The 25,191-nt window shown below is 41.7% G+C and overlaps 1 long non-coding RNA gene across 1 annotated transcript; it reads left to right on the top strand.

Moving 5' to 3' along the window:
• Positions 1-10,667: 10,667 nt before the first annotated feature.
• On the top strand, positions 10,668-23,932 carry LOC125001111. The gene is made up of 2 exons (XR_007111518.1): positions 10,668-13,583; positions 18,993-23,932. It is a non-coding gene; the product is annotated as an uncharacterized LOC125001111 (long non-coding RNA).
• Positions 23,933-25,191: the final 1,259 nt, after the last annotated feature.

The raw sequence follows: 25,191 nt of genomic DNA, 5'->3' as shown, positions 1-25,191 counted from the left end.
CTAAACCTCCAACCCTAACCCCTTACCCTAACTCTAACCATCTCAACTAAACCCCTAACCCTAACCCTAAACATCTCAACTAAACCCCTAACCCTAACCCCTCACCCTAACCCTAACCATCTCAACTAAACCCCTAACCCTAACCCTAAACATCTCAACTAAACCCCTAACCCTAACCCCTCACCCTAACCCTAACCATCTCAACTAAACCCCTAACCCTAACCCTAAACATCTCAACTAAACCCCTAACCATCTCAACTAAACCCCTAACCCTAACCCTAACCATCTCAACTAAACCCCCAGGTCAGAGGTGTTTTGGAGTCAGGCGGAGGATCTACACAATATTACACAGGCAATCACAATGTTGTGGCTGATCAGAGGATTTTCCCTGGTAACTTAATTCTTAACTTTAAAGAGAGTTCCTAAAAAAAGAAAAGACACTTTAACAGCTTGTATGTGAAGAACAGCAGAGCGCAAGTGAAAATGAAAGAGACGGTGCTTCAGATATAAGAGCAAATAACAAGAACTCCAGCACACCACATCACTGCATGAGCACAGAAAGCCGAAGTGACGCTTTGTGTCTGATTTACTCACCGTTAAACGTCTGTAATTGTGGAAAGTTAATGGAAAATAAAGCCCATTAAATTGCTCTCAGCGCATGACTAAAAAGGGCTTTTCATTTTTGACAAGAGCGTGCTCTGGAATAGAGAATCCAACTCCTTTTAATTAGTTTGGGCAGTGTGTGTGTGCATGTGTGCTCAGCTCATAGTTCTGTACAAGAACGGATCCAATCAGTTCTAAACCAACTGGCGTCGCTCAGAGCCAGCGTGAACACTCATTTTTTTGAAAAATGGTTCTGAGCACAAAAGTGCTAAGTATTTAATTTATTTATTTATTTTATTCTAACGAAACCACTTTCAGTTTCTGAATTATTCCCAATAGGAGCATATGTTACAGGATTACAGACACTTATTTTTGCATTTACTAGAAATATACACTCAGCCACAACATTAAAACCACAGACAGGAGACGCAAATAACATTGATGATGCTGTGACAGTGCTACTGGGAATTGCCATTCGTGTGGATGTTAGACATTTACCATAGACCCGACCAAGAACATCTACCCCATACCAATGACACTCCTTGATGGCAGCAACCAACTCCAGCAAGATGCTGGAACAACTAAAAAAACAAATATATATGAAGAACCAGACAAGGTGTTGACCTGGCCTCCAAATTCACTAGATCCCAAACTGATTAAGTATCTGTGGGATGAGGGGCCCTTACCCTCAACCCATAGGACCCAAATCCCCCCCACTAACAACATCTTTCAGAAGGTCCATGTCCAGTCTCTGATGATCCACAACTGTGTTAGAGACACATGGGAGACCTACACAATATTAGAAATTTGGTCATATCGTGGTCAGGTCGTTTTGCCTGATCAGTGTATGTTACAAACACATGCTTAAAACATCCTTCAAATTTGCCATGCTATTTGACGAAAAGTGTCAGACATGCGAAGGTTCATCCAGGTCATGGTCCAGTTCCCCTTGTTTCAGCTCTTTTTTTTTTCTTTTTTTTTTTGCAGTCTAAGGACTCTGTCACATAAAGTATCGAGGCTTACAGACACTTTGGCAGCCTGCATCTCGTGGCTATTAGGCGAGGCCCATCTCAAAGCGCCACACAACTGGGGCTTTAGTGAGTACGAACTCCCGTAGCCTCGTTAGCTAATCGTGAAAATCAAGCCTTTGGTACATTTTACATTGATTGATTGCTGTCTCGTTGTGTCAGACTCCGTTGTTATTGTTGTTGTTGTTGTTACTGCTGCTGCTTCTTAAAAAGTCTCATAGATCCTCCCCGCAGCCCAAATATGGATCCCACAGTTCAAAGAAGTGTCAAAACAAAAGTTTAAACTCAATGGAAGCTTCATAGAGTTCCCTTAAAAATTGATAGACAATGTTTGGTGTCCGCTGTGCCCTGAAATTTGTCACCTACCTAACTGCGGTGAAGACAGACAAGAATCCTCAGACATGAAGCAGGTATATCCCATCTTGTCTTACTCTTAAGAGGGTGTCATACCCCCACTGTGTTTGGCAGCATGACCTCCAGTGCCACCTTCCGTTACATTTCGTAGAGCTGTCTCATCCCTGAGCGTCTTGGTTTATTCAATATTCATGTTCAGTCGTGCTCCATTCCTGACTGACTGCAACAGTCTCTGCATACATCAACATGATTTATTTCTCTATATCCTGGTTCTTGCTACTATATATATACATTTGTACCTTAAGTGTCCACATTCTTATGTAAATTGCCTGTAAACCTTATGTCACCCCATCATGCATTCGCGGAGCACTTTGGAGCAAGGGCTTGTTTGCTGTCCCCTGTGCACATCCAAGGGTGCAAACAATCACTCACGCTGACAGTCACTCGGTTCAGTATTGATCGGCATTGTGTGCTCTGGGCCATCCTAATGTCAGCTATCCGCGAGTAGCTCGCGACGCGAGACTTGGTCACAGGTAGCCGACGCTTAACGCGGCGCCCGGGACCGACGGTAAATCACTTTAAGGAAGATGTTGCACAGAGGTCGCAGGTCATTTTCTTCATTCGTGAGGTTTGTCACGTTCTAGTGCACAATACATCGCAAACGGAAGAAGCAGAACACCTTGCCTTACATAAAGGAATGATTGACACCTAAATCAAAGGGTTCCTACATAGTCCACGAGAAGAGAGAATTTCGTTCTCGCTTCTTCTTCAACCAGTCTGCCCATTCTCCTCTGACCTCACACCAACGAGGCATTTTCGTCCACACAACTGCAGCTCACTGGATATTTTCTCTTTTTCGGACCATTCTCTGTAAACCCTAGAGATGGTTGTGTGTGAAAATCCCAGTAGATCAGCAGTTTCTGAAATACTCAGTTTCCACCCCGTCTGGCACCAACAACCACACCACGTTCAAAGTCACTTAAATCCCCTTTCTTCCCCATTCTGACGCTGAACTTCAGCAAGTTGTCTTGATCACCTCTATATGCCTAAATGCATTGAATTGTAGCCATGTGATTGGTTGATTAGCTATTTGTGTTAACCAGCAATTGAAGGGATCATCCCTATGTTCCCCAGGTCCTATGTTCCCCGTTTTGAATGTGACCGGGGAACATAGGACCCTTTTTTTAAAAAAGGGTTAGAGTTGGGGACAGGGTTAGGGACCCGGGGAATATAGGACCCAGGGAACATAGGTACATGTTAGGTACAGGGAACATATACTGTTGCTTTGCCACTACGATGAACTAAAAACAGACTGTAATCAGGACTGTATGTCTGTATAAGTCGCGCAACGACATCTTCTTCTTCATTTTTTGGCTGATATGTAGTAGAAACTTTGCCACATATAGGCCTTGGGATATGTACTACGGCCTTTCTACAACTAGATGCAGTTTTGCAATGGATCGACATTTACGGAGAAATTCCCTCCCACTACAGCGTACATCACACGCACTAAGCATTGTGGAGAGACACTTTTCCTATTATTTTCATCCTTTTGACGACCATGTCACGGCGTTCATTCAGCATACGCCCACGCACACTATACCGATCTCCACCCAGGAGCTCACAGAGTGAGAGTTTCCGCATTAACCACACCCGACAATCACAGAATAGCTGACGGACATGATGTGAGAAATGAGTTCTGCCTGGTTTGAAGTGTCGAGGACAAGCTGCGAGAACTCCCGAACAAATGCCACAAATATCAGTTCATTTGTCCAGTGATCATGTCCTCAAAGAAACAGTAGAAAGAAGTTGAAATGGCTTTTTAATCTATTTCCTTCATTCTCTATTACTCTGAAATAGAGTTGCTAAAGTAAGTTAGCTCCCTCGTTACCCGTTGTTGTTTTCAGCGGGCGTCAGTCCATCAATAATTACAGCCACTTGACTCTATCGAGACTTCGCGCAGCCAATTAAATAATTCCTGGATTGTACGAAAAGCTGCTTTCAAGTGTGTGTTTGTACGACAAACGCGGCAGTTTGCCGGAGATGAGCAACAGGGAGGGAAGGTGAGCGAAGCCAACTGTGGTATGTGCTGTACGGAGAGGAGGAACAAACAGACTGATAGACAGATGGAGAGGACGAGGTTGGAAGCAAAACGAAAGGCAGCAGGAATGGCGTATTGATCGGAGACACGGGGTGGGCAATGAGACAGACAACGTGAGAGTGAATGGGAACAATGGAGAGCACTTGACTGAAAACATCGGACAATATGGTTGCAGTTACGAAGTTCGATGGAAAAGAAGTAAAATCTTAAGAAGTGAGACGAGAAGAAACTTTAAAAAGGGGAGACGGTACGCTTTCGGAGAAACAAGCCACTTTAGATTTGGAACTAACTGGATTTGGTGATCGATATCTAATTCAGTAGAGAGTTTGGATCCAGGACAACTTGATTAGCCCCAATGTTTTAAGAACGGGAGCTGGAAACAAGCTGGATGTTATGTGCATTGTGACCCTATAAACTATGAACAGCTGACACGACAAGCAGGCATAACATTATGACCACATACCTAGTATTATGTAGGTCATGCCTCCTCGTCCCTCCAAAACAGATGATGCTCATCAGAGAATGGACGTGGGTCTTCTGAGGGTGTCCTGTGGTGTCTGGTAACAGAATGTTGTTAGTTAGTGAGGGGGCTTTTGGATCCTATGGGCTGAGGGGAGGGGCCTCTGTGGATCATCCCACAGATACTTGATCAGCTTGGGATCTAGTGAATTTGGAGGCCAGGTCAACAACTTGTGCAGTTCATGTTTTCTTTTTCTTTTTTCTTTTTTTAAAGTTGTTAATGAGGTGAATTTATGGAGTCGAGATTTTTTAGAAACTCCTTTTGTTTTAAAGCATATTTGCTTGTATTTTACCAAGGAGACTTGCCATTTTCTTAATTGCACCCATTTTCTTTGTTTATTTGACCATCTGCTTCTTCTGTCATTTCTCCTGTGGATTCATATTAAAACACTTTCCTGTAGTTGAGGTGGTATCATTCATTTCCTTCCCAGGGAGATGTTTATGGGAACGGATGAGGATCGTAAACCTTAACTTGACATCATTAAAGCACAGCTAAGTAGTGGATAGAAAAAAAGATGGCATCTACAAGCAGGCTTTAAGAACAGAATGGTGCATATGTTATGACATTACATACATTATCCTCATTGACCTCTCACTGTCTGTGCAGTCTGAACAGATGTGAACTTTAACAGTAGCTTGTTAATAAAGATATACGGCATTATACGGATATTGGCTGGATCATATATTGTACTTCAGTACTATGTCTCTGAATTAAAAAGCATTGCAGATTGTCACAAGGTGGTCAGTGTTATTTACTTCACCTGACAGTGTTTGCAATCAGAACATCAATATGCACGTGAAAAAAAAAAAACACACCTTAATCCGACTTCAACTGGACCACTTAAGTGCATGTAAACAAGTTACTCCGACTCGGAGTTCTCCCTATCCGATTAAGACATCCAAATAATGTGATTGGAAAATTATTTTCTCGGCCATGTATACGCTGTGCATGCTCCACAACCACTGCGCTGGGATATGAACAAAAAAATTCAAGAGAAGCCAGTTTCAGAAGAAGAAGAAGGTAAACAGAGCCGGTAAAAGAACCATCTGAAGTAGCACGCACATTACGTACGAGATTAAAAAAGATGAACTATTATCCACCTGGTTGTTGTTAGAAATGCCAGTCTACCGCATGAATGACTCTAATTTATAATATGAAGTAATGGGTATTCGCTCCAGATTAACATGGTATTAACCCGCTGAAAAGACATATATATCGCCACCTCGTGTGGAGGAGGAGGACATGTTCCTATCAGTTATGCGCTTTTCTCCGATGCATGTAAACTGGGACAAGGACCGCATTCAGAAAGACGAATTTCGAGATTAAGCTGTGCATGTAAGCGCAGTCAGTGTTACACCTGATCAATATATTCTTTGTCTGCATGAAAGTTAATTAATCTTGGTACCAGCAGACTTTTAAATACAGAAGGGAGGATGCAGTACAGTCATCCTGTAATTAGAACAGCAGTGTTCTTGGATACCAGGCTGCACCAAATCCACAGGAGGTACATTTTGATGCTTCCTAACTGAAACGGGCAGGATGGGAACCCCTTCCGGTGTTTGGACTGTACTTAGTCAGATGTATTTGGATTGTAACAGTACAGCGACGGGTGACATTTCAGTAGCACATATTGATAAATGGCCTGAATGAGCTACTATTAGCCTGGGAGCTAGGGACATCTACAAACTGTAGTATTGATCTGGTTTCTCTTGAATCATAGTGATCAGTTGGTCTACAGTTCATTCATCCCAGATGGTCGCGTCAATGAAAAACATGTTGGTGGACTTGAAAGGGAAAAAAAAGAAGAAAAAGGAGAAAAGCCTTTTGTACGTCCCTTCAACTTTGTGGTTTTTGTTACTCTCATCTCTTCTGTGTCTCTCTTTCTCGTCCTGTGATACCGATGAATCAGCATCAGCCAAAAAGCTGCTGACGGGGGCCAAGCTCGCGGCAATGATGCGGGACAAGCGGCAAAAAAAAAAAAAAAAGTGCGGCCACAGATGCTCACCAGCTTCATTTTAACTTTGAAAAATCAAGCGAAAGAAACGGATAAATTCACGCTCACCGAGGTTATTGTGAGTGTCAGCCATGGACTGAAAATAAATAAAAATCAATAAAATCTCCTGGTGACAATACAAAGAATTTACTCCTTTCTTCTCTGAGGGAGACTTTTTCTTTTTTTATTTTACTTTTTTCCAAAATGTCTTTTATGTGAGATGATAGTGATAAACCGTCAGGTATTACGCTTTTCAATCTCTGAGAAATAATTCCTTTAATGTTAAGCCAGTGCACCGCGTCAGTCAATGAAGCAAAATTTGCTGATTTGGGAGGAACGGCCAATGAAAGGAGATGGAGGCTGGTGAAGCGAGGCACTCAGCACAAAAGCAAATGAGAGTCACATTCACACAGTCAAGGACGGACGCTTGGTTTTTTGACAAGCGAGGGCTTTCACAACCATTGATTCACTTAGACTCTACACTTTAAGTAGATACATTATGAAATGGAGTCAGCCACACTTGGAGACATGAATCCCATTAGGGGCTGGGGTTCACTTCAATGCTGTCAATTTTGTGGAAAAGTTTGGGGAAACATATTAACGGCCTCCAACCCAAAATTCATACTCGAGAAATGATCATCATGTCAGAAGATCCTCTGTCTTGGAGACAATCTATTCAGAAGTACAGAACGTGAAGTAGTCGCCTTTACTTTTACGCCTTATTTGGGAGGTTAAGAGAAATGGCGTGTCTGAGTTTAAATTATTCATGCCCCTCAGGGCACTTGGCCAGAGAATTAATACAGACACTTGTCATTGTCCTTATAAACACTCCTTGGCCGGGTTAATTGACTCATTATGTGCTTTAAAAAGTCAAAAGTTGACCGGAACTTCATTTGCTTTTATTTCTAACTCCAGCCTTCAAAGAGAGTTAAGAGATTCTGAAAAGGGCAAAGGGGGGGATTTTACAATGTACACCGATCAGCCACAACATTATGACCGCTGATAGTAAAAGTTAATGATACTGACCATATTGTGACAATTCAATGTCCTTGCTGGGGAACTTTTTGGACCTGGTTGTTGATACCACCCACCTGGACCAGACAAGACAGCCCCCACCCAATAGCAATGACACTCCCCAGCAGGATGCAGCCTGACACAGACACACACACAAAAAGGTTTAGGAACAGCTCAAAAAACAAGAAAGGTAGCACAAGGCGTTAAACTGGCCTTCAAAAGTTACTGGATACCAAACCGATCAAGAGTCTGTGGAATGATCTTCAGAGGCCCCTCCCCAAATCCCCTGCTAACAACCCACCCACGTCCATTCTTTGATGAGTCTGATCAATTGTTTTGTAGGCACAAGGGAGATCAACAGAGTATTAGGAAGGTGGTCATAATATTATGCCTGATAGTTCTAATTTTAACTGTGATGTAGAACCATGTCAATGAGCACTGATACGATCTTAACGTAGAACTTTACGAGGACGTTACATGATCTCCAGTGTCACGTTTGGTTCTTGCGTCAGCGTGGTCTCTGTTGGGCAGCCAGCAGGGGTCATCGTTGTGTTAGGATTTATTCAAATGCAGCTGCATGAGAAGGAAGGAAACCGGCGGCATGAGTGTAGTGAAGGCATGTTTCCATGGAACAGTGTGATCTCCAGTGAGGCTGATACTGTGCAGGCAGCAACTGATTAAATTTTTTTATGTTTGTGTGTGTCATCCACAGCAGTTGGCAAAGTAAAAGAGGGAAAAAGAGGTTTAGATAAAGGGGAAAGGAAAAGATGAAGGGAAGTTGTATTTATGGCTCTTCATTAGGTGAGGGCAGCCTCGACTTCTGGGCCTCGTTTCTCCCTGATTCAGCTGTAATCTCTCACCCACACACGTACACACCCGCAGCCTGCTGCCTGCCTCCTCTCATCCAACTCCACGGGTGCATCCAGAGACAGGGTGGGTGGAGGGGGGGGGGGGGGGGGGCAGGGAGGGCCAAGACCAGCTAGACGCTCCAGCCAAGAAACGACTCCGCGTCCAACTCTCTGTGTGCCCAAGCCAAAGTCAGAATCTTTTCCTCTCAATCTCTTCTGCTCCTGCATCTGTCAACTTGTTTGTCTCCTCTTTCATGTCTCTGTTTTTTCTTTTTTTCTTTTCTAAGATTACAGTCCTCAAATCTTTGAATCTTTGGAATATTTCCCTTAATCTTTTTTATGAAACTGACTATTCATGCTATAAATGAACCCAAACCATGACATGCGAAAGAGATATTTATGGCCGGACTGGACTTGCATTGTCAAAGGGGCGCACCACAGAAGGGCTAAACAGAACATATCCAGCTATTTGATGCAACTTGGTGCTCTTCCAACCAATCAGAGCAGTTTCCCTGTCTGTTTGTCTGTTACAAAATCGAAACATCTCAATTCTCTCCTCTGATTGTTCTGATATATAGTCATATGCTGTGTTTCCATTACCCCAGAAATGCGTAAAACTTAAAGAAATGGTGCATTTAAAAAAAAAACTCACAAATATCACTTTTCCGCTCTCACAATGTGTTTTTTTTCCAGATGCATTGATATAAAAGTTTATCGCAAAAGTGCAATGGAAACACTTTTTTCTTCGCATGTCCTCGTTACCGGCGTCACTGGAGATGAAGCAGGCGGTCATGTGACCAGTTCATTTGAAATCAAATCATCATCTTCCTCAAAAGTGAAGTCAAGTGGGACGAGAATTTAAGAGAATTATGACATATCGCGATACGACAGTTCACGAGCGTTGCAACTCATTCGCAAACAGTGTAGGGAGTAACAAAAGTAATTAGTGTCCTGCATTACTTTTAGCTGGAACGTGGTAATGTAAGGCATTATAAAATGCATGAAGCATGCATGAGATAGGCAGAGGAGAAAAAATCTCCAAAAGATCTCTGTACCTCGCAAAATAGCACGAGTAATTTAACGAAACACCTAGTGTGGTGCCAGTTTTCTTTAGGTGTGTGGTTACAATACACAGTAGTATATAGTAGTAGTATATAGTACTTTTGAAGTAACTTGCCCAACACTGTTCGTAAAACACCTTTCAATGGAATCGCATACAAGGTACTTTATCGACATCTTAGAAATATCACCTTTATTTAGCAAAAACTTCAAATGGAAACGCGGCAATAGATGGGAGACATGAAATGTTTCACCACTTGATTTGAAACTCAGGTAAATTGTGTAACAGGGAACTGGGAACTGATTATGACCCGACAAAGATCTGCAGAGCCATCTTTTCTCCTCACTTAATTTACCAACGCTCACTTGTGCCACAAGCATCTTTTCTAACCGTCTCTTTATTCACCTGTACCTGAAACCCTATAAAGCTCTGAGATTATTAGTAATTCATACAAATGCACCCCCTCCCCCACGGCCAGTCCTCATTTCATTTCACAGTTCAGTTTCGCTGAATTGTCTCACCCAGATAGCTGCGCAATTTAAATTAGCCGATGCAAATATTTTCAATTAATCTAACGGAAGCGCGGCACAGGCAATAATTCACTTTCTCTCTGTGAGGGAGAGCAGCAGGCTGCCTATGGAGCCCCCCACTTTGTGCCCCCCATCGCACGGAGCTCACAGAGGGAGAGCAAGAAAGTCTTACTGCTACCTCTGTGCTGACAATGGCGTCTAAATTCTGACTTTTCATTCTCCTCGTAGACTGGTTGCTTCTAATCAGAGAGAACAGGTATCTGTAATAAAAAATGAAATAGTAAGCTCAGCCTCCCACACATTAACACAAACACCGGAGCCCCATAGTTTCTAACTCATTACCAGCTGAGACTTGGAAGGAAATACATAAAAATAATATTACTCAGTTAATCGGTCTATGGTGCCAAACCAGAGCTCAGTGGAGTCCAGTTCACAGTGTCCTGACAGTACTCACAGTTCCTGGGAAGAAGAATGCCGTTAAATGCAAAGATAAAGCCTAACATTATGACCAACTTCCTAATATCGTGTAGGTCTCCCTTGTGCCTCCGAAAACAGTTTTGACTCATCAGGAAATGGAAATGGTCCTTCCGAGGGTGTCCTGTGGTATCTGGCAACACAACGTTGTTATTGGGTGCCCATAGGTCTTATGGGTTGAGGGGAGGGGCCTCTGTGGATCATCCCACAGATACTTGAATCAGTTTGGGATCTATTGACTCTGGAGGCCTCGTGCTGTTTTTCATGTTTTGGGGGTGCCTGGTTTGGCCTAGGGGGCGGTACATGTCTAAGTAACCTAGTAACATGCCAGGTCGAAACGTTTCCCAGGAGAACATTGAATTCTCACAAGGTGGCCGACCAGTGGCTGATCAGTGTATAGTTTGGTTAATGTGGTGAAGAACCACGTCCTCAGGCTCATAAGCACCCAGTAGGTTCTCAGCAGTTTGGTGCAAGAAGTGTTTCCCACACACTTCTTGTCTCTCATACTGCTAAGGATGTGGGAGCCGTCCGCAGTGTGGTCACGGTTTAGCATCAATTAAGCAGAATTCCCGACGGAAACAGGCTCCCACTGCAAACAAATGCACTAAACCATGCAGGCAGCTGTACTGAATGAAGCTGAAAACCCGGTAAGTCAATTTGAACATCACTGACTGACTAATAACACCAACTGACACCCCGTCTATACAATTTACAACACAAGACAATGGTGCATTCAGGAACCATGTTCAAAACAGGACATTCCAGATACTTCATGAGCCTTGGGCTAGGCGTTTTTCCCCGTCGTTCTGGGGTCTGGCTCGGCTCCTTGCAGCTCGAACAAAGACAGGTCCGTACCAGCTGGTGTATGGTGGCTGTTCCTCAGCAGGGATGCAGGGGAATGCAAGTAGTCGACAGGTCGATGGCAGTTCTGGTCCTTCGCTCCTGCAGGCAAGTGAGGGCTGGCTGTGCAGCGTCCTCGTCATGGATCTAAAACGTTCGGTTGAACATGAGAAAAACAAGTAAAGTTTCCGAGCTCATCCAGCGAGATAGAGAACATGTGGCTTTGTTAAGAAAAGGGAAAGTAACAGTACTGGTGTACCTCTGACAGTAATGAGAGTTACATCTGGAAGCAATGAGGGTGCCGGCGTCTGGGAGCAACCGTGACGTCACAGCCAAGAGACAGGACGTAACGTGGGCTCGTCCAATGAGAGCCAAGGATTTAACTCCACCAGAATTCACACCTAGGTGTGAATGCCCCAGTGAATGATGGGAAAGTGGGTCTTTTTTAGGACTCCCTTTGTTTGAATTTCTTGCACTTTCCTGCGGTCAGGCTGTAGTGGAACCATACAGGTCCCACTCAGAGTTGTCGGCCCAACAGCGGGTTGAGAACTCCATGAATGCTAGAAGTCTTCTATATAATTTTTACACTTCGGCTTAGGTTTTGGCACCCCTGCTCTATATAGCTGCTCGGGGTGTGATTAGAGTCTCCCAAGTTTGAGATATAGTTGAAATTTCAGCACCAACCAGCTACTTTTCAAAGCCTTTATCTGCTGTGCAGCTGAGTGAGCACATGTTTTCTCGTAGGAGATGCCGCTGTGCTCTTAGAGGCAGTAATGATCATTAAAGAAACAGTAAAAGTCACATGAGATGGCTGCATATTGCCGTTACGCACTAAATGTGACGCCTAGCTGTTTTTCATACGTTCCTCCTCTGTATTTTTCCTTATTATTTCTTTAAACATACTTGTGCAGATGACAGATTCACTTGAGGTTATTTTTAGCTCACACAATGCTGTAATTCAGCCCTTTGTTGAGAAAAGCCTTGATGTCTCTCAAATGAATTAATTCGATGAAGATTGAAGATGGAAAAAAGGTCACCGCTATTAATGTGATTTGATCTCTACCTTAAACCAAATGTCACTCCATTCCAGAGCAGAACACAAGGCCGGACCTCTGCGCCGTCAGAGACCTCATTATAGGTGTGTGTGCGTGTTTGTGTGCGGAGGTGGACAGCTTGTAGATATATTCAGTGTCATCCAAAGGACAACTGTTGTTTCTAAGCGGCTGATTGTAGCTCAACGCAAGTTTGCCAAGACGTGCGGTTCATGCGGCTTCCTGCAACGTCGCGACATGCATTTGGTCGACATTTGGCCCTCGTGAAAGTCATCGCAGTGAGTCACTCACAGGCGTTGCTTTATGGATTAAATGCAAAGCTCTACTCTGATATGCGGATTTACTGTCACCCTGATGCAGGTGAGGCCTGACAGGAACACTGGCAAATAATTTAGAAGTTGTAGACAGTTTATAATTTGTTATATTAATCCTATTCGCAAGTATTTGACGTTTCATTAATTAACAGAATAAACGCTTCATCCATCACTTGCGGTTTAACTTCTGTGTATCCTCTAGACAATAGTTATTAAATGGATATTGCTTTAATGTAAATATGAACGAGTGGGGAACAAATTGCACACACATTCTTCTCTGTGAGGACAAGGACAAGCTCTTAAGATATCATTAATAATCACAATAGGTATGGCCACCTCACTAAATATTACTTAGTTAATCATCTACAGTGCCAGACCATTGGTTCACAGTGTCCTGACAGTACTCAGAGCTCCTGGGAAGAAGAATGCTGTTAAATGGAATGATCAGGCATAACATTATGACCACCTACCTAATATTGCGTAGGTCCTGATCGGAGTATGTAGCAAAGTGAATATCATTCATTTGGACCCAAGTTAAGTAAATCTCCCATTATTTGGTTCTGTTTTTTTTTCTTAGTCTTCCTCGTATGTTTAAAGAGCTATTATATAAGATTTTGGGGGGACTCATAAGCAGAAATGGAATGAAGCATTCAAAAATATGTTTCGTGTATCATCGCACAAAGCAATAAATCTTTTGTGTTTTTGTGAGCTTATAGTCGGATCCTGACCCTGAAGTACTATGTTTCTACAATAGTGAAGAAAGAACCAACACTGACTCCAGACGGGGGCGGGGGAGGTGGCAGCTTCACTGTGAAAACACTAGAGTGCAGGAAAACCTCCACGCTTGAAAAGGTAGGGGTATTCATTTGGTTGCTATGCTTGACCTCAACACTAGATGGCACCAAATTCTACACACTGGTCCTTTAAAAATTAATAAAGCTCCTTACTAAATGGACTTCTAAACTCACCAACCTTGTTAATCAGCACTTAACTCTTCCTTATCAGTGAGTGATATTTACTTTTACTATATTTTTAGTTAATATAACTAGTATTATGTGTAAAATAAGTCAAAGTTGACTACAGTCTTCAAGCACATGTACAGAAAGTTCTATTCATAAAATAAAAGTATACTTACCACATTGTATGTGTCAGTGTCTAGTTGCCAAGATACAACGTCACAGTGCACACGACCTTTGATCTTGGATATAAAAGGTCATAATTTGATCATCATTAAAGACATTAAAGACATGCTACTTATGACAAGAAATCTTGTCATAAGTAGCATGTGAATTCTTGAGCTATGGCCACAGTGACCTTTGATTGTTGGCCACCAAGTAAGGTTGTGAAATTCCCTCCAGCCACACCCGTCACGGGCCGAGAATCAAAATGACGATGATGAGAGCAGAAGCACAATAATCTGATTTGACTTTGTAACGGGGCGCTGACCGCAAAATGTTCAGCCTTGGGCAAGTTGTTGACCAGAGCTTTACTGCATCATATGAATGCCTTAAGAGAGGGGCTAAGATTTTTAAAAAAGGAGGGAAAGGAACATGGTAAGAAATATTTTATGGAGTGGAGATGATCCAGGTGCTTCCACTGCATTACACCATCAGGGATCCCTGAGGCAGTACTGAAACACACCTGCTTTGCAAAGGCAGGTTTTTGGGAGGCTGGCCATGTATCTCTTGTTTGTCACGTCTCTTCAGTGGCCACGGGGCAATAGGTTAACCCCAGGCAGCGGCTTTAATCCTGGCATGAGGCGGCGTCCCCCCTTCCATTCCTGATTCATAACCTTAGAGTCACACAAAAACCTTAAAGCAAAAAGGCCAAAAATAAATAAATGGACAGAAATGTGCATCAAAGTTTTTTCAATTGATGTTATTTCATTTATTTATTCATTTATTCAAACACATTATAGCGAGTGGGAACTCACAAGGACAGGGATGCATCTGTCCCTTGAATCCATGGTATCAACATGTTTTGCGTCCTTCATATCTGTATTTTTTTATTTTTTTTTTATTTATTTAGAGAATAATCAGCTGTAACAATAGTTTTCGTAAATGGAGCTAAAATATATTCATGTGGAAGTTACTTAGACATGTACCACCCACCTAGACCAGACCAGAACAAGCACCGCATAGCAATGACACTCCTCGATGACAGGAGCCACAAGCAGCAGGATGCAGCCTGACACAGACACAAACGTACACAAAAACAGATTAGGACCAACTCAACAAAACCCAAACTGATCCAAGTATTTGTAGGATGATCCTCAGAGGCCACTCCCTTCAACCCATAGGACCCACAGACCCCCACTAACAACATCCTGTTACCAGACACTACAGGACGCCCTCAGAAGATCCATGTCCATTATCTGATGAGTCACAACTGTTTCTGCAACAAAAGGGGAGACAATATTAGGAAGGTGGTCATAATGTTACCTGATTGGTGTATTACACATTCATGATCCATAGAGGATGAATCTAAACAACGTTGATTGTCCGTCATCATGACGTGTATGTCATGAAACGGGAAATTTGAACTTGAATAAACAGGAACTCACCGCCCTGTTATCACACCGACTATGTCTTTTAACATCTGTCAAAATGCAACTGGAACTTCATGGAAGTAAAGATGGGAGGACAATAACTTCTTAAACTGGAAATCGTACAGAACAGCTCATTAAAATGAGAAATCAGTCGTCTCAGACCAGATCTGGGCCCACAGGACATTTCGCTGCCTCGCAGTAAAAAGCTGCACAGTGAAGCTTCAAGTGTTATTTTTTAATTCCTCATCCCTAAGAGCCGCTTCTCTAATTTGACAGTCCTGCCCGTTGAATGAGCATTGTCAGGGCTCCGTGTTTTATCTCAAGGACACTTTCACTGGAGATCTTGTTGCTGCTCTTTTTTTTTTTTTCCTGCTCATTAGCTCCTTCACGGGATCAAAGCTGTGACCCGACTGTTACAGACTGTCTCTTTCGTCCAGCCTTCCCTCGGTTTAATCTCTTTGTTTGTGTGTTTATGTTGTGACAGCAGTCCCGTTCTCTGAAAAATGATACGCTAAACGCAGGAAAAATGCACGATATACGAACCGTCTTATTTTTAACAGTCTGGAGGGAATCACTTTCACTTTGAAAGTGGATACGTCAAAAGATCTGCATGGAGTGGCCCGATAGTATTTAATTCAAAAACAGAAAATTTCATTTCTGAGTTTCTAACAGTGTTTATATGTTTTATTTTTTGAACACAGAATCAACTTTTTCTATCAGTCCCAATCTTGAGCAGACTGGATGTTTCAGTGTGCTAAAGTGGTACGACCCTTAGTTTACAACCTATGATTTTATTTTTACATTTTTTAAAATAAATTTTGGGGCTTTTTAGTCTTTTATTGAAAGATCAGACCCTCTGCCGGGCCGGTGTCGGCCCACAGACCGCATGTTTGACACCTCTGTCGTATGATGTTATCAAGGTGATAGTATTGTGAATAATTTCAGTGTATAGATTTGTGCTATCATGACGTGAAGATGTTTCTGCAAACTGTAAATAACACATCACTTCTGGGATATTTTACATGTCGCGTCTTCACATTTTAAGTTTGTAAAACGACACCAGGATTTGGCTCAAAGTGAAACATCTTGTCAACTTCACAGACTCCCTGGTATTTTGTGAAGACACTTATCATCCTCACAGTTGAAGTTGTCCTCTGCATTGTAATGATTATACCTTTGGTAATCCTTTGATTCTTATTTCTCGTGCCATGAAGAGATTGACATTAGTGAATTTAGCCAGATATCTCACTTAAAAGGATTACCATGAAATGCTGTGTAGTTTTTTTTTTTTTTTCCTAGCTCCCAGATGAGGTATTGTAAGGACGCTGGAGATCTGAGTGGCACCATAATCATATTTTGCATTGCCATGACATTTGTTACACACATTCACGTCCCCTCTGGGAGAAATGAAATAGCACTTGTGATCTTGTGACTATTCATGTGGCACCATACGTTTGCAGTCCTTAGATTTTATAGTATTTAATTAGAAGTTAATGACTTTCTGAGCCTCTGCTGCACTCGTTTTATTACTAATCAAGCCATGTTAGCATGCTTACATCCCTAACAAAAATAATGAACACGGCAAAGTTGAAACCATTTTAGAATTGGGAGGGTGGAAAAGAAGATTTAATAAGAAGGCTGCTTGTAAAGACCCCTGCAAGGGCACTTTGAGTCAGACGTTTGGGTTTCAGACAGAGCATCTTTGTGGCTCCAGCTGATAGACTGTGTATAAATATGCACAATGCGTTCACACTACCCTGCAATTGGCCAAACTGGTGCTATTTTCCAGAGGATACAGGTGATACTGCCCACACTACCTCCAGACTCACTAACATTTTCATTTAATTAATACTACACTTTGTTCTACCTCCACCACTTACAAGGAAATGTTGGGTTATACACTGTACCTATTTATCTATTTTTTACCCTATTCACACGATCCTAGGGGACCGCTTCACAGACCGATAGACATGCCAACTTGCATTGATCATCACATCCTGTTTCTAAAGCGTCACATAACTAAAACAAAACAGAATAGATTGCAAAGGCCCTATAAAAAGCCCTTATTTAAGCAAGGCAAAACAGTTTAAATGTACATGGGCCTGCACGTTGCGGCCGTATCGGCCTTCCTCAGGGCTTACCAAGAGGAAGTAAGACTACTATTAAATCCTACTTCCTGTTGCCAATATGGCTACAACGTGTAGGCCCATGTGCTATAAACCAATCTTTTCTCTTTTTTGATCTCTCACCTCACCCATCGGATATAGAGCACCTGAGGAAAGAACTATTTGGAAGTTTCCTGAGATGCATCGGTGTTATATTAACTACCTGGTTTACCGAAACTACTTATTTATTGATGTTTTTTTCTATTATCGTCTGTGCTGATTGGGGAACAAAAACTCCCGTCATACCCAGCTTGTCTGTGCAGAGAAAAGTTCTTAGAGTTGTAAAATGACAGAAGCCATCCTGGCAAAAAAAAAAAAAAAAAAAAATTGGGGGGTGTGTTTTAGTCTAAGTCTAAGTTTGGCCCATACACTAACATGGAGGAGGTGGAACTTATGATCCTGCAGCCAGTCACCAGGGAGAGCTCTACTTGCTTTGGCTTCACTTCGTCTATCTTTACACTATGGATGTTCCAGCTGAGGATGTTTTTTTCAGTTTTTTTTTTTTTTTTTTTTTCTACTTTAGCTAATAGAACTGCGCTGGGACTCCTTTCGAACTTGTTTCAATGTCACGTCAGTTTATTTAATTAAATATGTATCTTCCACGACAGCTAATTTAAAAGGGGAATCATTTAAATCATCTCTCAATTCACTTACTAGATGGTAAAATACACAGCGTGCTTCCAAAAGCTCAACTATCTCAGTTTTAATTAGTTCCTGTTTGCATAATCCTCCTTATATAGAACCACGCTGTAAAGACCGAGCTGAATAGACGTTTTCATCTTTAAATGTCACCCATAAAATGTCACGTACCAACATTTGTAACTGTTCCATCCATGGAACATAACCATGAAGAGGCATATTGGACAGGCACCATTTTCAGTCTGTGTAGGCCTACATTATTCAAGGATTCGGATCTGAAATATGAATAGATGTTATTCACTTCGAGATGGCCCTGCGGTGTACGAAATGGATTCTTTGATGAGGCTGCGAGACAGTCAAAGGCAACAGCGTGTTGGCAGGTATATGTTGTTACATCCCGGCAGCCGGGATGTTTTTGCAGTTGCGGGGCTAAAATCTTTATAAATTTATATCTGTGGTGATATTCATGTTCTTACATGTGGCGCGGCTCACTCTCTGCGCGCTCAGCAGCTCTGGCACTTGTGAAACTTTACAAATAGCGCTCACTGTGAATGTTTGAAGAACAAAGAAAATTCATTTTTATTACACACATTTTTTTTTTGTGTAGGCAAGAGATTGACACATGGTGATAACTTTATCCGTAACCGCAGTCTGAACTGTAGTGTAGGAAATCAAACTATATTTTTCAGGTTTCACTAATCACATTAATCATGTGATTTATTACGATTAATCATGTGATTTATTGCGATTAATTATGTGATTTATTGCGATTAAATATTTTAATCTATAATTCCCAATTTATACAGTATCAAATTTAAATATACTGTATGTGAGGATGAAGAATCAAAGAAATAAAACAATTTTTTTTTCTAAATCAGACTGTGGTTTTATTTGTTTCTCTCCAAGCAGAACGGGAGCACTGGTGCAGCCACATCCAGACTAGACAGAGAGTCGGTAATGAGGAGAGACGCCACAAAGCTGAGGGAGGTTCGGCTGTTAACTTGGGAGCTGTGGTGATGGCAAACGGCAGATCATCGTCTAATAACGCGCGAGGAAGCCAAAGTGAGACAAACGATATTCAATATCAGTATGAAACAGTGGCATAAAGCCTTTTTGCCGGCAGACATGCTCTACATTTTAATTTGCCTAATGACTGAAAAACAGTAATGGGAAATTACTACCGTGACCATTGTACAGCACAGTATACCATATATACACTCACTCATATGCCCTGCATAATGACACATTACCATGGCGAGAATGTGTTTGTCATACATTAAATATGTATGCAGCTCCGTTACTACTCTGCAGTCAAGCTGTGGAATATCAACTATATGGTTTATTTCACCTCAGTCTCACATACAAGCTGGCATTTGTCTCTCCAAACTCAACTCTCTACTTACGGACCGTATGTGTTAGCACCTCATGGTGTGGATACAAAGCGCATGCAAGGTGGACCCCATCGCGTTCTGGAACAATCTGGAAAGACAGCAAGAACTAGACAGTATGGAGGGGAAGCAAAATACCAATGGAGCTATTTTAAAGCATGAAAAAAAAAAAAGACAACAGCATATTTTGTTTCCAACATTTCAGTTTTGTATCGCTGTAACGGCTTTAATTATTCAGCTCGAGGCATAAAAGTGCAGCAGCATGTGTTATTCTGAGCCAGTGTTCTGTCACATCAGACGCCATCCAGCAGTACACTGCACCGTATGTCTCGGGTGTTTTTTTTTTTTTTTTTGTAGAAGCGCATTGACGTCCTGTGAAGAAAACGTTTTGTTTGTTTGAACTTCTTTATACAGTGTGCCAAAAGACGCCAAAAGTAAGCATCTATTCAGGCCTTATGGTAAAGACTTCCAGCTTCTTGTATCTGGGAACCAATCTGAAATGATGGTGGCTGAGGATAAGTTAACAAATACAACAGATACAGGTGCCGATATAATGCGCCTTGGATCTGAAAGATCATGTTTGATGTGTTCAATGATGTTAAATCAACCTCAGGCTACACCTAAGCTAACCAGAAGCGTGTCCGGCTAGCTTTTTCCAAGTCCGAGATCCTGCAGCTGCCTCAGATTCATCAGCTCGCAGGCACAGTTAAAGCCAGCAACGTTTCTCCACCTCCCCCAGGAAAAATATCTGCGTCTGCCAGGAAACGTGGTTCTGGTGCTCCATCATCCACACCTTCTGGACAATGCAGACCAACCTCAGCCCTTCCTGTCACTCCAGCGGCTCCTACCGCTCAGACCACGTGGGTCACGATGCGATCAGTCCAAGCACTCAATTCACGTCAGCGGTTGCTGGAAAGTGCCTCCACCTTAGGTGTCTCACGCACCAGTGCAGCCGTTTCGGCCTTCTACCTTAGTCTGCCATTAGCGCCCCAAAGGACTCATTAGTCTCTCTCCTCTGCTAGGTGAGCTAACCTCCCCTCTGCAGCAACTGGTTCACCTCAAGACAGATATAAAAAAAAATAGTGCAAAGCAAATAGGTCAAGATGTTATTCTCAACTCCCCAGAATGTCATAAAAAAAAAAAAAAAAAGACGTTTCACCCGTGAGAGCATTACAGCTATTATTAAATCTGCTGACCCATGCTTGTCAAGGGATTGAGTTTATCCTGATAGAAGACGGGAATTAGATGCTTGTCTGCCACCGACTGGTGATTTTAATCTCAGATAGCACAACGCAGCTTTTCAACGTGATGCCCATTTAAATTGGACGGTTTTGAACACAGACATTCTCGTTCTGATTGTTGGCAGTTCTCGATCTTTTTTTTTTTTTTTTTTTCCTGTGCAAACCTCCATTCTGACTCCCTTCGCCCTCAGCTGGATTACCGCAAGCACCAATGCAAGAAAAGTCAATTTATCTCCCGTTTCAAAACCTCTTTCCTTCACGGCTGAAAAAAAAAAAAACAACCTCTTCAAAGTCCATCATTCAACACCAGTAAATATCCAAGCTCACGCCTCCAGAGCTGTCAGCTCATCCAAACAATGTATTTATTGATCACCTGCTCACTGGCCTCTCTCAGGCTGGTTTCATATGCTGCGAAAAAACACTCCAGGATCTAGATAACTTTCAGCTGATGATGCTGGAGTGGTGGTTAGATGTGGAGCTTGTAGGAAGGCCACAGGTTCGCATCCCCGGGGGGAAACAGAGACTTAGAAAAATACTTTTAAAATCAGTAATTAGTAAAGCAACTTAGTTACTCTTTAACCCTTTGAGTGGCATTGTAACCACACAGTTGATCTTAGTAATAGACAATAAAATGTTTTCTAACCATTGCTACTCATTAAATTTGTAAGATTCACAAATTTGCCCATGTGTGAGCACATTATATGTATAAATATCGAATCTGTGGCTTTTATACTTTTGAACATATGACCGTAGTTTGAAAAATTAAATCATGCAGCTTTATTATATAGCTTCATTATTATATATTATATTGTATGAATCTGTCCAGTTGTGTGAACATTCCAATAATGATATGTCAGAACACTCAATTTGTAGCGTACACTATGAATATAGATTAAAAATTAATGATATTTAATTGTGATTAATCGTTTTTTTCATTTCATAATCATTCCATAACGTTAAATTAATGAATCATGACATAAATACAGCATGAAGCTTAGCCAAAATTAACCCTTTTATTATGTAAAAAAAAATGCTTTACAGTAACGTAACTCTGCTCTGTCGTTACCAACTGTCATTTCAGTTCAGCATCAACATTCACTACTGACATTAGCTAACGTTAGCGTCATAATTTAAAGTGATTAAGTGTTTGTGGCACATGCAAACATATCATTGTCACAACCTTTTCTTTTTCTGAATCCATTGACTTTTTTTCTTGTCTTTTTTTATGGGAGGAGAGGAAGAACATGAATTTTATTGCATTTGGAAGGTCAGTAGTTGTCCATGATGGCTTGTCATAATCAGTTGTGTTTGCCTCGCCTTTTTTCATCATGAATTTTCCTAAATTTACCCATTCAGATGAATGTTCTCAATTACTTTAACAAACCAGCAAACATCTAGCCCTCAAGACTGTTGAGACGTTTTGCCAGATCTGAGCCCGGCATGTTTCCTACCCGACGTGTAATTTGGTTCTGTTAAACCCCGCTTTCTACATAATATCAGATTTTATGCTCTGCATCACCCCGCCTTCATTATAAACATCTTTCATCACGCTGCTATCGACAGACCCAGCAGCCCTTGCAGCCCTTGCGGCGCGGCACACGGTGATGACCTCACAAACTCATTATTGATGAGGGAGTGAAAATACATGAATTGTGAATGAAATGCTCTCAGTGAGGCCGTGGCTCTCTGTGGGACATGTTCAGTAATGAAACTGAGCAAAATGCCAACACGCAAATAAGCGCATGAACACACATGCAGCAGCAGAACGTAGATGCAGGAACTGATATGCTGCACGTAGACATGCATGCATGTATATTTTTCTGAAATGTGGATTAATTACTCCCTTAGCACAACTTCACTTGTGGGCGAAATCAGCAAATGAGATAATAATATTTCCTCTCAGGGCACTCATATTTAACCCAATATTTGGTTCCCAACACACACACACGCACACACAAGTTGAAATTATTTAATGATGAGGCAAAGTCAAAATGCTCTTAAAACCTTGAATCCCAATGATTGTGCAAACTTTCTCTTTGTTACACTACATCAAATTCACTCATTTCAGATACAGTCCCAGCACTTTTGACAGCTTTTCATTAAAATAGAGACGGGCAAAGACTTACTGACTCACGCACTACACCTGCCTACAGCATATGCTCGATATCAATATATTCCCAGTTTCCTTGTCAGATATAGTATATTACTTTTTTTTTTTTTTCACCAGTGCATAAATAAATGGAAATACTCAAACCCCTCGGGTAATTTTTTTCCATTTCCTCCTAATATGACACTAATAAATCTGCAGCCTGAGGCACTGGCAGAAATCACTCAGGATCAGTGACGTATCAGTCATGTAAAAGTGCACTCAACAATATAAGCCAGTGTGTGTGTGTGTGTGTGTGTGAATATGTGTGTAACAATAGATTTGTGCAAATCCCTTAACTATCAGATAATTTAAGTGAAGTATGACTCTCCGTGTGTATGCCTGGGTGGTCGTATGCAACGCTGAATTATTAAATGCCCCTGTAACAAATCTGACAAGAGAAGGGGGAGACTTCATGAAAACATAACTTTCTATCATCTGCCACGGCTTTCAAGGTACCACAGATAAATATTAATCCCCCAGCCGTGCCTCCTCGCCTCCCAAGCAGGTGGTGTGTTTTAAAACCCTCATTAAATGGCGCGGTCTTCAATCATCCCAAATCAGAGCTAAAGTTGACGGCTGCTGCTAGGCTGTAAGAAGTCTCTACCTTCAGAGGCCATATGGTATTTATCTCTTGTGGATATACCATGTGTTCTCATGCCAGTGTGCCTCTAATGGTGTAAGAGTAAGACTACAACATGTTGCAGCTGGGTTTGCAATTGACTGATTCTGCAGGTATGTAAGTGACATAATGGAGCAGCTTTTCTAGATCCCGTGACATCTGTGTTTTTGTTGTTTTGTCACTGCTATCCGCATACACGAGAGGTGGGTAGACAACATGGCACACATGGGTAGACTTTGTGAAACAGGGAATAAGAATGTGCCCCTTCCAGAAACAGCACAGGAAAAGGGAAACGCCGTGAGTGATGTGAGAAAAAAACAGAAGCGAGGCAAACAAGACAGCCTGCTAGCGAGGCTAAAGGCTAACTGGTCCTGATCACCAATCTCAGGGTTTCCCATACAATGTTTATACTATGGGAGGCACCGCAAGCAATGTAAAAAAAAAAAAAGAAACAAGTCGTACAATATGGCCTACTAGCAAGGCTAAAGGCTCACCAGTCCTGACCACCAATCTCAGGGTTTCCCATACAATGTTAATACTATGGCAGCCTGCCAGGATCTAATTTACTCCACCACGGCCTCATAACAAACAGGAAATAGTCAGGTTTTTTTTCTGTAACCATTTGTCGCGGAGGGCTGGAGTCTATCCCAGCTGTCATTGGACGAGAGGCAGGGTACACCCTGAACAGGTCACTGGCCTATCACAGGGCTAACACAGAGAGACAGACAACCATTCACACCTAATCACCAGTCAACCTAACAAGCATGTACCTGGAGAGAACTCACGCAGACGCATGGAGAACATGCAGTCTCCACACAGAAAGGCCCCAGTCAGCCAGTGTATTCAAACCCTGAACCTTCTTGCTGTGCTGTCTCAGTGCTAACCACTCCTCAAATTTGAAATATTGCACATCTTAAACAATGTGTCCTATAGACCCCTTCACAGATTGTAAACAATGTGATCATTTTTGAGGGACGGGGCTTAGCTGGTGGCAAAACATCTCAAACACTATAACCTGTAAATGCCTGTTAGCATATTTAAACAAACTGCTCTGTTCACGTAACGTGAGGCTATTAGTGTTGTTTGCTAATAAAAACTGACATCACCGTTACCTTTTGAAACCCAATGTTTGTGCTCTTGATTTTTTTGACCATGGCGATTTACAGGTATGTAAACAAAGTTGGTCAAAACCTGGAAAAAAATACTTAGCTTAAATTTATAAGCTCTACTAGCAAGCAAAATTAGACTGAAAGTCAACTGTTTGATATAAATTTGTTTTATTCATTTAAGCTTTATTTAATCTTACATGCAATTGCAATAGTTTATGTTTAATATTCCTGTAAATGAACCGCACAGGCTGCTGCTATTTGTCGCTAAATCCAATATCTGCATTATTAAAGTAAATGGTGGACTGATATGAAACACATGCTCTTATGCTACGTGCATAATAGCATGTCATAAACTGTTTAAATTGATCCTGATAGGTGGGATGTCCTCAGAATCATGGGCTTTTATTAAGAAGGTAAAATTTCACCAATAAACTGATTGTGTCTGAAATATGTTACATATTTTCTGTCATTATTAAGAATTAGAAACAGGTTAAGAACAGGTATTACTCCATTACATCATTTTACTCTGCTCCCGTCCAAACACAGATAAAAAGGTAAAAGGAACACAGTGGAATCAATGGTCAATAAATAGAATAAATAGA

The sequence above is a fragment of the Mugil cephalus genome, chromosome 2 (assembly GCF_022458985.1).
Source record: "Mugil cephalus isolate CIBA_MC_2020 chromosome 2, CIBA_Mcephalus_1.1, whole genome shotgun sequence".
Taxonomy (NCBI): Eukaryota; Metazoa; Chordata; class Actinopteri; order Mugiliformes; family Mugilidae; genus Mugil; species Mugil cephalus.
This window is presented reverse-complemented; position numbering and strand designations above follow the sequence as displayed.